Here is a 15,140-nt window from a genome sequence, read left to right as displayed (position 1 = left end):
ATGAAATTAAGCAGACTCGGTAATGTTGTTTATGTGAGCTTGAAAAGAGAGTGTGCTGTTGAGGATGGCACCCAGACTCTTAATTTGGGAGGAGGGTGAGACGGAGCAATTGCTGAGAGTAACGGACAAGCTGTTGGTTTTGGCTAGAATGGATTTTATATCTACAAGTAAGATTTCAGTTTTATTACTATTGAGTTGGAGGAAATTGGATGAGAACCACAGTTTGAGTTCACTGAGGCAGTCTGTAAGGGAGGAAGGAGGAAGAGAAGCAGTTGGTTTGGTTGAGACATAGAGCTGGGTGTCATACGCATAACAGTGAAAATGTATTTTAAATTTACGGAAAATATTGCCAAGGGGAAGAATGTAGATGCTAAAAAGCATGGGACCAGGAACAGAGCCCTGGGGCACACCAGAGGAAACAGGAGGCGGAGGGGATTTGAATGAACGGAGTTGAACAGAGTGCAGTGGGAGAGATATGATCTAAACCAGTGAAGAGGTGTGTTTGTGATGCCAATACTGTGCAATCTAGAAGGACAGTGTGTGAAATTATATCAAAGGCTGCAGTGAGATCTGAAAGGATGAGGATAGTGAGAAGACCAGAATCAACTGCCAGGAGGAGATCGTTTGTGATTTTTACAAGTGCTGTTTCAGTGCAGAAACCAGACTGGAATTGTTCATATAGGTTATTTAACTGTAGGTGAGAGTGAAGTTGGGAGGAGACAGCTTTTTCAAGGATTTTTGAAATGAATAACAGATTTGAAATGGGACGAAGGTTATTATTTGGATCCAGTGGCGGGCCGTGTGTTTCCCACCTAGGCCTCCAGTGATGTCCGACTTCAATGATTACCTCTCAAAATACCTTCATTGATGTCACCACATGACCATTGCTGGAGAAATACTATACAGGAACACATTTTGCGGCCTACTGGGCATTGCATTCACCATTTTCTGGCGCATTTAAAAATCAAATAAAACGTATCAGCAATTAAAACATATCTTATGTGGTACTGTCAAAATAAAAATTGCAAAAAACATATTAAAAGTGAAAAAATATAACATTTGAACTCAGTATTCGACGCCGTATAAGCCAGTGGTACACCTCGTTGTCGGCTGCCAGAACAGCTGAGCTAGCTTCCGGGGTTGGCCTACATCGTCTCACAGGATGTAGTTTCTCTTTAGATATACTTCTTGAAGATGGCTTAGGGCAGGGGTGCCCACACTTTTCAGCAGGCGAGCTACTTTTTAAATGGCCGAGTCGAAGGGATCTACCTCATTCATATATATAATTTATATTTATTTATTTATGAAAGAGACGTTTTTGTTAACAAGTTAAAAAGGTGTTTAATGAATTGGGGGTAATACCACCAAAAATGATTCCCGGGCGTGGCCACCGCTGCTGCTCACTGCTCCCCTCGCCTCCCAGGGGGTGATCAAGGGTGATGGGTCAAATGCAGAGAATAATTTTGCCACATCTAGTGTGTGTGTGTGACAATCATTGGTACTTTAACTTAAATAATACGCCTGAATGCAGCTGCGATAACCTCCAGCACCCCCCGCGACCTCAAAAGGGACAAGCGGTAGAAAATGGATGGATGGAATACAAGCATGTTTAACACATATAGATTCATTTCTTTCCTGAAGACAAGAATATAAGTTGGTGTATTACCTGATTCTGATGACTTGCATTGATTGGAATCAGACAGTAGTGCTGATAACGTCCACATTTTTTAATGGAAGAGAAAAAAAATCCTCTTTCCTGTCCAATACCACATGAAAGTGGTTGCTTTTTGCCATCTTATTTGTCCAGCTTCCATACTCCTTTTTATACACTTTACAAGAAATACATTGGCGGCAAACTCCGTGGCTTGCGAGCTTGTGCACGCTTTCTGAGACTCTTATTTTGGTAGCGCAGGCAGGATAGATTTTGGACAGCATGGCAACATAAGCTAGCTGAATTCTGATTGGATACAAACTAAAACTAAAAACAACAGCACTGGAATGAGCATAAAATGACATGAAGAGAATATGAATACTTTAAGATATTTAGGGAAAGTAAATTAAAAAATAATTTAATCTTTAATTATGATCATGATTTCTGGTTATGTTAGGCCAGCAGAGAAGGCCTTGCTGGCTCTGACCGCCCACCAATGTTCGGATCTGAGCCTGGTTTTAAAAAAAATGGTATTATGGCTGCTCTTTTGAAAGCTGATGGAACAATTCCAGTGGTGAGAGAAGAATGGATGATATTCGTGATGAGGTGGATCAGTGAGGAGAGGCACACTTTCACCAAAGCAGGCATCTAAATGACAGGTGGATGGCTTGGATCGACGGATAAGTGCAGTGATGTCCAACTGAGAAGGCAGTGAAAAACTATAAAATGAATGGATGAGGGAGGCAGGCAGGGTGAACTGTGGTTGAGAGGAAGAAGGAAGTTGTTGGTGAATCTGGGTGATTACGGAATTCAAAAATTGCATAAGGGAACAATAAAAAAAAAGTTGAGGTCATAAGAGAGGGAAGTGAGTGCGGTGGATTTGAAATTTTGTCAAGAAGAGAAAAAAAGTATTTGGAGTTGCCTTCATTAGAACTAATTAAAGTTGTATAATAGAATGATTTTGTGTTGTTTAGGCAGTCTTTGTAATGTTGAAGGTGTTGGATGTACATGTCTTTGTGTACAGTGAGACTAGTTTTTTTGTAAAGATGTTCAAGTTGGCGTCTCTTTGTTTTTAATTTGCGGAGTGTGGGAGTGAACCAGGGTGCAGAGTTGGTGAAAGAGACACTTCTGTTTTTCTGGAGCCAGCATGTCAAGTAGATAATGAAGATTATTGTTGCAGTAGGTGACCAGTTCATCGGTAGAGGAAAGAGAGTATGTCAATGGCGGTGTAAAGAGTGTCAGAGTTGATGTCCCTGATATTGCCGGGAAAGGTAATTGTAGAAAAACTTAATTTGACAGTGAAATATATTAGGAGGTGATCGGTGTAAGGTAATGAATTGGAAGTGGCATTAACAACATTTACACCTGAACAGCAAACCAAATCAAGAGTGTGTCCTTTACATTGGGTAGGGAAGTTGATGTACTGCTGCAGATCAAAGCTTTGAAGACGGGATGAAAAATCACTGGCGATTGTATTGTTAGTGATGTCCATGTGAAAATTAAAATCCCCCAGCAGTACAATAATAGGGGAAAGTGAGGAAAGATGAGCGAGAAAAGCAGAAAAATCACTAAAAAAATATTTGTTATATTTTGGTGGTTGGTACACAGCAGTGGGAGTCGGTCCAGATAGTTGCACAACTGTGCATTCAAAGGAGCAGAAGGCGGTAGAAGACACCGGTGAGACTTTCCACTTCTCGCGATAGATCATCGCGAGACCTCCTCCGCAACCGGTGGCGCGAAGTTTGGAAGTGTAAACAAACCCGGCAGGAGTCGTGTCGTTTAGGTCTGTGAAATCACTGAGATGTTGCCATGTTTCTGTTAGGCAGATGAAGTCCAGTTTATGGTCAGTAAAGAGATCTTGGATGAGATGAGCGGATGTCAAGAAGAAAGAAGTTAGCGTTAGCACTGTCATTTTGATGTTTTGGGTTAGCCGACCTAGCTAGGCCGCCTAACACTTTGTGGTCGACTCCCCGGCCAATGTAACCAATAGTAAACCAATAGTAAGTATGTTCGGGTGAGGTGAAGCATCACTGGCTAGGGACGAAAGAGCCGAGAACAGAGTCACAGGAGCTCAGCAGCAGGAGGAGAGCAGTCACCGGAGAGTGGACGTGGGTCAAAAGAATCCACATCACCAGTGTTCACTCACAGCGTTATAAGTGGCAATTGCTCTAAAACTGCAAGGAAAGCTCAGCTTTCTGTAACATGTACAAAAAAAGAAAATAAGTGGTTAAAATATGTACTTTTGTGTTCATATTCCATTGACTAAATATGCAATAGAATGAGCTACTTTCTTCTATTTCATTGTGGTAGTGTCACAGTGCATTAAACAGTATTGAAACCGAGCGTCCTTGACTTCAATGGGGGTGCATAGAGTGGGTTGTTCCACTCAGCCAAACTAGACAATCATTGTATAAAAGCCTGGCTTTGTCCCGCCCACCGGACGCCAAGCGTCTCTGGAAGTGAATGAAAAGTGGTCTTGGCCTCGGCTGCCCTGGACGCTAAGCTTCAACATAATGATTGGATGATCTGTCTGAGACTGAATCGCTTTTAGGTTGACAGTAAAATGTGAGAATCAGCAATCTTGAAATATACACCGCTGCCAGACATTTTTTAACTTTCATTCCGTGGTTATGTTTCCTCCAAGTGATGTTTTTTTCTGTCATATTTATATCTTTTATGTTAATGAAGACTGTACTCGTGTTGAGAAAGTAGCTGAAAATGAGCCTCCTTTTCTTGAAACACCAGCAGCCGTTCTGTCATTCCACTAGTTGCAGACATTCTTGCAAGACTCAAAAGACAAACGTATGTTTTGATTCAACAGTTGACATGTTTAAGCGTTTAAGTACATGTTTAAGTACAGGGACAAATTAATCTGATAAAATATACGGGGTAAAATACTACGTTAAAAACAAAGTTGCAAGGGTGTGCATATTTAGTGGTCGAATTTGCGTAAATTGCCGCAAATTCCGGGATTCACTCTACAATTGTGTTTTGCTTTTTTGCGGCTTTTAGAAATGTTAACACCAGAGAAGGGGACAAGTGATTGCAAATAGGTAGTGTGATGATAATATCAGTAAAAACATATTTTACTGCACTATATGACAGTAGTTGTTAGGGCTGTGAATCTGTGGCCGACACACAATTAAATTTGATTCGATTCTTGGGGGTAACTATTCGATTCAGAATCGATTCTTGATTCAAAAATATTCTCGATTCAAATTCAATACTTTTTAAAACAACATTAGGTGCCAGTTGTATGATTAACTACATTCCTCCATAACATAGATAAACACCTCTGATACATTTCTGTATGACTTAAAAAAAAAGGTTTTGTTTAATAAAAATCTTCTCAAACATTTAGTAAAGTGACTGGACAGAACAGACTTTTGGGATTTTTTTTTTTTTTTTAATTGATTAAGAATCGTTACAAATAAGAATCGCAATTCATTAAAAAAATCATTATTTTTTGACACCCTTAGAGTAATCTTACTTCCGTTTTATTTAGTCGTTTTATAATGTAGTTAACTATACCTGGAACAATTCCATGCACTTTACATAATTCCTGATGGTAAAAAAAACGAAAGTTTAAATCATAACAATTTCTCATTGCTGTGGCTCAGATGGTAGAGCGGGCAGCCAGAAACTTGCGGTTTTCTGGTTCCATTCCAGCATATGCCATCCGATTGGCTGCCGTTGTGTCCTTGGGCAAGACACTTCACCCACACTTGTAAAAATGTAGCTTGCCACCAACAAAGCTTTAATGTATGGTTTTCCCACTGTAAATCGCTATAATTATTTTATTCAATTATGAAAGAAGGTCCCATACTATCAGAACGATTTGTAAATTAACTGGTACACGTAATTAAAGTGTTATCAGCTACACCATTCAATAACATTTAATTCCAACAAACAACAATGACATGTTGCTTTGGTAGAATCCAATTAGAAAAAAGTTTTAGTCTATTTGAAAATCATGTTTGTAGATTTTCTTTATAAACAAAGGATTATAACGTATTGCTAGTCTCTATAGCAGGGATATTCAACTAAATGGTTTTCGGGGGCCCCATTTCCAGGGGCCGGACTTCTGCATTTAATATTAGTCTTATTTTGTAAATTCTGGAGAACCAGCATCCTCTACAGTAGACATCTGATTTTAGTCCATTCCTTTTTGTCAGCTTTAATTGAGCATTCTGCTGTTTTTAAGGACCTTCTGAAAAAAAGCTAGTTAAGGATCATCTCTATGACAAAACTCGAGTGTTTTAAGAATCTGCCAACTCTTACACGTTTTTGGAGCTGAACTCGGACCACCAGTTGAATAGCCCAAATGATGAAAAAGAGAGGACCTAAAATGGAACCTTGAGGAACACCAGTAGTATAACTAAGTACTACTCACTGCATCTGAAGTAAACAAGCTACAGCAACACGTTAGTTACATAAATCACATTATGAAAAACAACTGAAATGCCAAACAGAAAAGGACTTAGAGGTGCCTTGAGGAACACCTCAGTTATGCAAATCACAAGTTTGGACCCCGGCGTTCTATGTTTGCTACTGTAGTAAGTGAGGGTGTAAAAAAATAGATTTTTGAATTAATTGCGATTCTTATGTGTTATGATTCTTAAAAGATTAAAAACATCAAAAATCTATTTAAAAGAAAAATACAAATACAAATTAAAATATATTTTTTCCTTAAAATCGTTGTTATATATTAGTAAATGTTTGTGTAGAATTGTTTAAAAAAAACGAGTTTTTTTTGAGTAATATAGAAATGTACAATAGCTGTTTATGTATTTTATGGAGGAATGTAGTTAATCATAGATCTAGCACCCGATGTTATTAAAACATATTGATTTTGAATAGGGAATCGTCTTGAATCAAGAATCAATTCTGAATCAAATAGTTACCCCCAAGAATCAAATCGAATCGTGTGGTGCCCAAATATTCACAGCCCTAGTAGCAAGGTTAACATATAAATGCAAGGATCTGCCAATGTGTTTACAGTGGTCCAAGTTCCTCTATATAACAGGAACACTATTTGTTTGTTAAAATGTTGGTCTCCCAAGTTTTAAACTGAACTCGGAGCCCATATGGTGTCATTCTTAAGCCAGATTTGGCCCCCGGGTCACCAGGTGAATAGCCCTGCTGAATAGGAAAACATGTTTGGAAGTTGATGCGTAATAAGCTATGTTTGATCATGATAAATCTGAAAATCTAAATACTGTAGTGACTGTCATGCATCTTACTCAATGGTAAGAGAGTTTTGGCTAAATGACAAATAGGAAAAGTGTGGACAAGGAACATAGAGAGGGGAGAGAGGAGAAATAATCTAAAAAGAGTGGACATGCGTAAGGAAAAGAGACAAATGACTGAAGGAAACAGGAGATAAAGATGAGTAGATTTGAAGAAAAGATGGGATATCTGTCACGTGGGGGTCGCATCTTTATACAGGTTCGTTCTCCCGGGATGCAGACGGACAACTCCGGACAAAGCGTGAAGGTAGGAGATGATTTATTCTCCATGAATCATACACATTACAAAAAAACAGGAAGCAAACCAAAGGGCTGCGTGCCGATCGCACGTGAAGCTAAGGTACCAACTTAGCACAGGAATCAAGAAACATAGAAACAAGAAATAACCCTACGTGCCTGTTGCATACAGCAAACAATGAAGCCAGACAGAGTGTGGCGAGCAACGTGAATAAATAGCTCTCTGATTAGTGCCCGGCAGCAGGTGAACGTGCCGAACACTAACCAGAGGCAGGTGAAACCAAGCAGTACCCATGGTGACCAAAACAAACCCAGGAGTACACAAAACAGGAACTAAGGGAGTCCAAAACTAACAGAACATGACTAAACAAAACATGATCCGGGCCATGGATCTTGACAATATCATGCACAAACAAGCAGCATCATCCTACCTCTTCTTTGCACGTTCACAACAATCTGTATTCTCTAAACTCTGACATGCGTCATCGGTCCTGACAGAACTCACAGGAGGTCTTATCCTGGCATATCACACATCCACACTAATGCAACACACACAAATAGCTCCCTTGTCATGTTGTCAACCTCCCTCCTGATGAGACCAGAGAGAGAGAAAAAAACACCACTCAGCTTTAGGAAACAAATTAATTCCCGTGTCGGGGATCACGTCACACTGTGAGCGAGCACAGAGCCTCTGACAGCGCCGTCACTCTCCTTCATGGAGCGTCTTAGGAACTTGTTTGGCGAGCTGCAACTTTTTTGATGTGGTATTTAAACATGCTGGATGTTTTATCTAAAATAAAAGTTACAAGGTGACACAGCTTAATAAAGTGTTTGGAATTTTGATCGCACAGTTTTGCATATGGTTGATTTCCATATGCAAAATGGAGCATAATATAGTTCAGTGTCGGCGCTAGGAATTTCCAAAATGGGGTCCCAGGGACCCCATCAAGTCATAAAAATGGGGTCCCACAGTAAAAGTTTTTGTAACCGTTTTGAAAACAAATGATAAATATATGCATTATTCTGTTATATCTCACATTCTATATTGTGTTTTGGAAAAAGGTTGTCATTAACATTATTTAATTCATTAAAAAAAAATAAATAAAACAAAACACATTGTTATGCATACATAAATGTATTCAGTTATTAACATTCATTCACTTTCTTCTTTCCTTCATGAATCTAAACTTTACCGCTGCCGGTATTTTCTTTCTATATTTTCATTTCATAAGTTGTAGGTGTATTTTTTTCAGAATAAAAGTGTAAAAAGTGTTTTGCTTCGGTCATGAAATTATGATAACGGTGTGCCAGGGCATACATGCATATGACTAATTTAATTTATTATTCTCACCTGTGTGTAGATCAGTTTTTCAACCTTTTTTGAGCCAAGGCACATTTTTTGAGTTGAAAAAATTCGGAGGCACACCACCAGCAGAAATCATTAAAAAACGAAACTCAGTTGACAGTAAAAAGTCGTTGTCGCAAGTGTTGTATATGAATTCAAACCATAACCAAGCATGCATCACTATAGCTCTTGTCTCAAAGTAGGTGTACTGTCACCACCTGTCACATCACGCCCTGACCTATTTGGAGTTTATTGCTGTTTTCCTGTGTGTAGTGTTTTAGTTCTTGTCTTGAGCTCCTATTTTGGTGGCTTTTTCTCTTTTTTTGGTATTTTCCAGTAGCAGTTTCATGTCTTCCTTTGAGCGATATTTCCTGTATCTACTTTGTTTTAGCAGTCAAGAATATTTCAGTTGTTTTTATCCTTCTTTGTGGGGACATTGTTGATTGTCATGTACATTGTGGACGCCGTCTTTGCTCCACAGTAAGTCTTTGCTGTCGTCCAGCATTCTGTTTTTGTTTACTTTGTAGCCAGTTCAGTTTTAGTTTCGTTCTGCATAGCCTTCCCTAAGATTCAATGCCTTTTCTTAGGGGCACTCACCTTTTGTTTATTTTTGGTTTAAGCATTAGATACCTTTTTACCTGCACACTGCCTCCCGCTGTTACAGACATCTACAAAGCAATTAGCTACTGGCTGCCACCTACTGATATGGAAGAGTATTACACGGTTACTCTGCCAAGCTCTAGACAGCACCGACACTCAACAACAACACATCATTTGCAGACTATAATTACTGGTTTGCAAAAAATATTTTTAACCCAAATAGTTGAAATTAGATAATCTCCCAAGGCACATCAGACTGTATCTCACGGCACACTAGTGTGCCGCGGCACAGTGGTTGAAAAACACTAGTGTAGATCATCAGTCGTTTAAAAACCGCCACATCTACACTTTCATGAAAAATAATGCCAACAAACTTAGAATTTTGCAAGTTACTTACAATGTCATTTAATACAGTGGCACTCAATGCCTCTAGCATTTCATCTCTGGCTTGGTGATGGCCATAAGCTGTGTGTTCCCTTTTAAGAATGGCAATATGTGGGGTGAGTGACGTGTGTAAGTGAGTGGGCAAGTTAGGATAGGGAGCGCTAGCATGTTCAGGAGTGTTAATAGCATGGTGGATGTCCGCTTGGCTATGTGGAAAACATAAAAAACAAGTTGTAACAAATCGATGGCCTCATCATTCCGACGAAGTGGAGGGTGTTACCCCCGACAATATATCGGCCTGGTAGGGCTGTATCGTTGAAAATCAGTGCACCCGGTCATAAAGATGTTCTTTGTATTAGCCCGTTTACATGGCGTGCAAAACATCTTTCCATCGTCATAAGTGAGCCATTTGCTGAAAAGTGGCTTCTGAAGCCACATTTCATTAAAGTTTTGCTTCTTGGGTTTATTGCTCGCCATGACGAAAACAATAACACGCGGGAGTCCTAATACCGGAAATGCAGTATTTGTGATCGATAAAACTTTTGGCGAATTAAAATTTAAGAAATTGCACCGCAAAGTGCATTACTTTGAAGTCGACCAATAATTAATCATTTGACCCGGCAAATATAAACAAAACAAAACACAGGCTGAAAGCGATAATCTAAAAAACAAAAAAAATCCACGTCCTGGGGATGCGCGGACTTCCGGAAATGTGCGTCCTTTCTGATTTCAATGCGTAAAAAGACACAAAAAGTGCGTTAACGGCAACACTGATAGTTTATCCATGCCTTTGATCAAAACTTATTTTATAGTTCAAAATTATGTCTACAGGTAAAAATCCCCTCAAAATATTCATATTGTTTCGTGTCCTCTGCCACTGATGTTTTCCTCAAGATGCTTGAGAAAATACTGAAAGAGCATGAGGAAACACAAGCTATGGTGTTAATGGAAGAGGAAATCCGGAGACATTTCTTTTTTGTTTATAATGTTAACTGTATCAGTTTTGAAGTAATCATGGACCATGGCGACAAAAACACGCCTTTAAGTGACCAAAATAATAATTTTACAATCCTTTACGCACACTGTATATGTGGGGAAATGGGCTCAAATTCTACAGGGTCGGCATATCCAGTCTGGCGTTGGAAAAGGGGCGTTCCAAGTACACTTAGTTATCTATATTTTACTCAAAAACAAATTGATATGGGAAATAACTGCCAAATTCATTTTCAGGAGTTGAAAAGTACATAAAAAGAACTTGCTAGTGAAATTTTAAGTCCTTAAAGGCACATTGTTTCATTGTTAATGTGTTTTACAGAGGTAAACCTCTTCTTACACTTCATAATTAAGAATAATAAAACGCCAATGAGTTTGTCCAACACACCCATACGTTTTTTGTGTTTACAGTGCTTCTTTTTACACTTATGAGACCAAAAAAAGGAGACACATATGCGATGTAAATCACTGCTGGATTAGGCCTGCGTGTTGTGTCATTCAAGTTAAACACTGTTTGAATGTCTTAATAATAGCACTATTGTTAACTTATTATACTTGTGTGGAAGGAGAAAATGTCAAAAATCAGAAACTGTGTGGCACATTTTCAACACCTTATGTTATTGAGGCAAAACGTACGACTGTGTAATAGAATAATGTTTTATGTCTACAATATTAACAGTTGTTAGCTCCTCACACATCTCCAACACAAATCAATAGGGGTGTACCAATACATCACTTCTACGACGCATTGCATTTTTTTTTTACAACATACTGAATGTGCTCCTTAAAACTCAAGTGGTCATCAATTAAAAATCCTAAATATTTAAAAGCAGATACTAACATAATTTGTTGCCCATTTCTTCTTAAAATGTTCTCACACAGTGCTGATCTTACAGTTTTTGATGTGGTAAAGAACATACACTTTGTTTTCTCTGCATTTAAAACCAGTTGAAGATAGCAAAGTTGTTCTTGTACTCTGTCAAATGCATATTGTAGATATTTAAAAGCCTCAGCAGGAGTGGGTGCTGTGCAGTATATGACAGTATCATCAGCATAGAAATGGAAAGTTGAGTTCGGAATATTCTGTCCAAGATTATTTATGTAAACAGTGAATAATAAGGGGCCCAACACAGAACCTTGAAGGACACCCTTTTTCACTTGCAGTACGTCCGAGGAGGAACCTTCTATCTGAACAGCCTGAGTTCTACTTGTGAGGTAATTTGCAAACCATCTAACTGCTTGCTGAGAAAAACCAATAGCTGAAAGACGTTTGACTAAAATGACATGATCAACAGTATCAAATGCCTTTGAAAAGTCAATAAAGAGAGACAGACAGCACTGCTTCTTGTCAAGAGCTTCAGTTACATCATTTATAAACTTCATAGCAGCAGTAACAGTACTGTGATTTTTGCGAAAACCTGACTGAAATGGTGACAGAATTACGACACATGACGTTATAAAGCGATAAAGAAATGTTAAAAAATCTATTCTTTTCCATGATCACAAAATCACAGAAATACAACCGCAATGGCCAATCATAACAGAACTCCATGCAAAAAGCTGAAGCTCTGAGTTAAAACCAACAGTAAGCTAGTAAAATATTTGTTTTGTATTAAAGTGGCAAGTACCAAAAAACAACAGATACTGTAATTTTGGTTAAAACAAGTTCCATTTCTTAAGGCAAGTGATGTATTACACCTTATGTAATAGGAGAAGCTCTTTGTCATGGGAAATGTGCTTCGCTTTTAAAAGACAATGGATGTAAATTTGTTTACTTTACTTAAAGGATACTGACAAATGTATGGGCAAAAAAATGCACCTTTATAATCGTTTAAAAATGTAATCGTACAAATCCCCCAATGTTTATTGTCATTTGTAATTAAAGCACAGACAATATTAACAGTGGTACAGATGGGTCAACCGATACGGAAGTATTGATGAATGATGAAACGAGGAGTGATACAGTGTCCCTCAATGTGTGGGTCACTTTAAAAAAACAACATGTGACCGATACAGCTGCTGTGTCGTTTGACTGTGAAGCACCAAACTTTGTTAATCAGGAAGCACTTATTTTGGCTCAGGAGTGACAGCTTGTGCTAAAAGAAGTCAGAAGAGTGGCGTGCCGCATTTGACATTGGTATTCGCCGCAATCATCACTACAACACATTTTAAGGCACACTTAAAATCCTTTCATTTTGTCAAATATCGACAGTGCGCCTTATAACCCGGAGCACCTACTGTACAGATTAATCCTGGTTGTACTTACCGACCTCAAAGCAATTTTATTTGATACATGGTGAAAGGATAATATGTGACTAGTACAGGGGTAGGGAACCTATGGCTCTCAAGCCAGATGTGGCTCTTTTGATGACTGCATCTGGCTCTCTGATAAATCTTAGCTGACATTGCTTAACACGATAAGTAATGAATAATTCCGCTGGTAATCACAGTGTTAAAAAAAAACGTTCAAAATATAAAACATTCTCATGCATTTGAATCCATCCATCCGTTTTTCTACCGCACCTGTTCGAGAAGTCGCATTAATGGTGAGAAGTAGGGTTTAAAATGTAATATCGGAAATTATCGGTATCGGTTTCATAATTATTGGTATCGGTTTCAAAAAGTAAAATTTATGATTTTTTAAAACGCCGCTGTGTACACGGACGTAGGGAGAGGTACAGAGCGCCAATAATCCTTAAAGGCACTTCCTTAGCGTGCCGGCTCAGTCACATAATATCTACGGCTTTTCACAGTCACACTTGAATGCCATGCATACTTGGTCAACAGCTATACAGGTTACACTGAGGGTGGCTGTATAAACAACTTTAACACTGTTACAAATATGCGCCACACTGTGAACCCACACCAAACAAGAATAACAAACACATTTCGGGAGAACATCCACACCGCAACACAACATAAACACAACAGCACAAATACCCAGATCCCCTTGCAGCACTAACTCTTCCGGGACGCTACAATATACACCCCCTTACCCCCCCAACCCCGCCCACCTCAACCTCCTCATGCTCTCTCAGGGAGAGCATGTCCCAAATTCCAAGCTGCTGTTTTGAGGCATGTTAAAAGAAATAATACACTTTGTTGGCCTTTTTTTCCATAACTTGAGTTGATTTATTTTGGAAAACCTTGTTACATTGTTTAATGCATCCAGCGGGGCATCACAACAAAATTAGGCATAATAATGTGTTAATTCCACGACTGTATATATCGGTATCGGTTGATATCGGTATCGGTAATTAAGAGTTGGACAATATCGGAATATCGGATATCGGTAAAAAAGCCATTATCAGACATCTCTAGTAAGAAGTATTTTAATTGTTATTGGTTAGCTTCAGAATAACAATGTTATTAAAAAGAATAGGAGATGTAATATACTCTAAAAATGTTGGTCTTACTTAAAAAAATGCACTCATTTAGTTGTATTCAGAGTTAAAAAATATTATATGGCTCTCACGGAAATACATTTTAAAATGATTTGGCTTTCATGGCTCTCTCAGCCAAAAAGGTTCCCGACCCCTGGACTAGTAGATGGCAGTCACACATAAGAGATACGTGTGGGCTGCAGGATGTTCAATTGACGTTAGCGGATAAAGGTTCACCCAAAGTGCTTTACGTAGTCCGGGCTGTATTCAATAAGCTCCTTCTTTTTGTCTATCCTCTTGTTGTGAGGCATTCTTCCTCCGTTGTTGCTATTTCTAATACAAAGTAGTGTACAGTTCTAACTTATATCCGTCAGTAGACCTGCTATGGAAGCGCTAACCACTACTGGTACAACAAAGATGACGAGGAGAAGACGCTGTCGAAGTGGAGGTACCGCCCACAAAACGGCGCATCCTGAAGAGACGGTCAGAAAGCGGCTTAAATATGGTCTGTAAAACGTAATCTATGCAAAATGTTGACCCAAAGAACCACCGTTACATGTTATGTAGACCACAAGGACGTGTTTTAAATGTAGAAATAAAAATAATATGACCTCTTTAGTGCGCCTTATGATCCCGTGTGCCTTTTTGTATGATAATATACCTTAATAGACCCGCTTGTCGGCAGTGCACCTGAGAACCCGGTGCGCCCTATGGTCCGAAAAATGTTTTTATTTTATGGCGATAAGCAAGATACATTTTAGTTTCCTACTTAGTATTTGGCTCATTTACCAGTGTTAAAGGGGTCTCATATTGATTTCCTTTTTTGGATTAGAATTTTTTTTTATACACAGAGGCGTCCCTCGCCACATTGCGCTTCAAATATTGCGGCTTCACCATATTTCTTTAAAGCATATTAAACATTATTTTGGTCCTAAATTAAGCATGTTCAAGCATAACAATGACAAAACTAAAACTATTAATACTACAGTAGTATTGGCCACTAGAAGAGACCAAACCAATCAGAGTGCGCTGTTCAGTATCGTGGCCACTGGATGGCTCAGCCTAAGGCAGCATTACTATATTGTATTAAAATAGGGTAAAGGGGACTTAATGGTGATATCAATGTTGAAAATGTATTTAAAAGCTCTTAATTTTTTTTTATGCTCTAGCTCAGTGGTTCTCAACCTTTTTTCAGTGATGTATCCCCTGTGAACATTTTTTTAATTCAAGTACCTTCTAATCAGAACAAAGTATTTTTGGTTGAAAAAAAGAGATAAAGAAGTAAAATACAGCACTAT

At 38.7% G+C, this 15,140-nt stretch overlaps 1 protein-coding gene across 3 annotated transcripts in view; it reads right to left on the bottom strand.

Moving 5' to 3' along the window:
- cntnap2a (contactin associated protein 2a) overlaps positions 1-15,140 on the bottom strand; it is a 766,983-nt gene that overhangs the window by 53,237 nt on the left and 698,606 nt on the right. The gene's annotated exons all lie outside the window — the stretch shown is intronic.

The sequence above is a fragment of the Nerophis lumbriciformis genome, linkage group LG07 (assembly GCF_033978685.3).
Source record: "Nerophis lumbriciformis linkage group LG07, RoL_Nlum_v2.1, whole genome shotgun sequence".
NCBI classification, from domain to species: domain Eukaryota; kingdom Metazoa; phylum Chordata; class Actinopteri; order Syngnathiformes; family Syngnathidae; genus Nerophis; species Nerophis lumbriciformis.
This window is presented reverse-complemented; position numbering and strand designations above follow the sequence as displayed.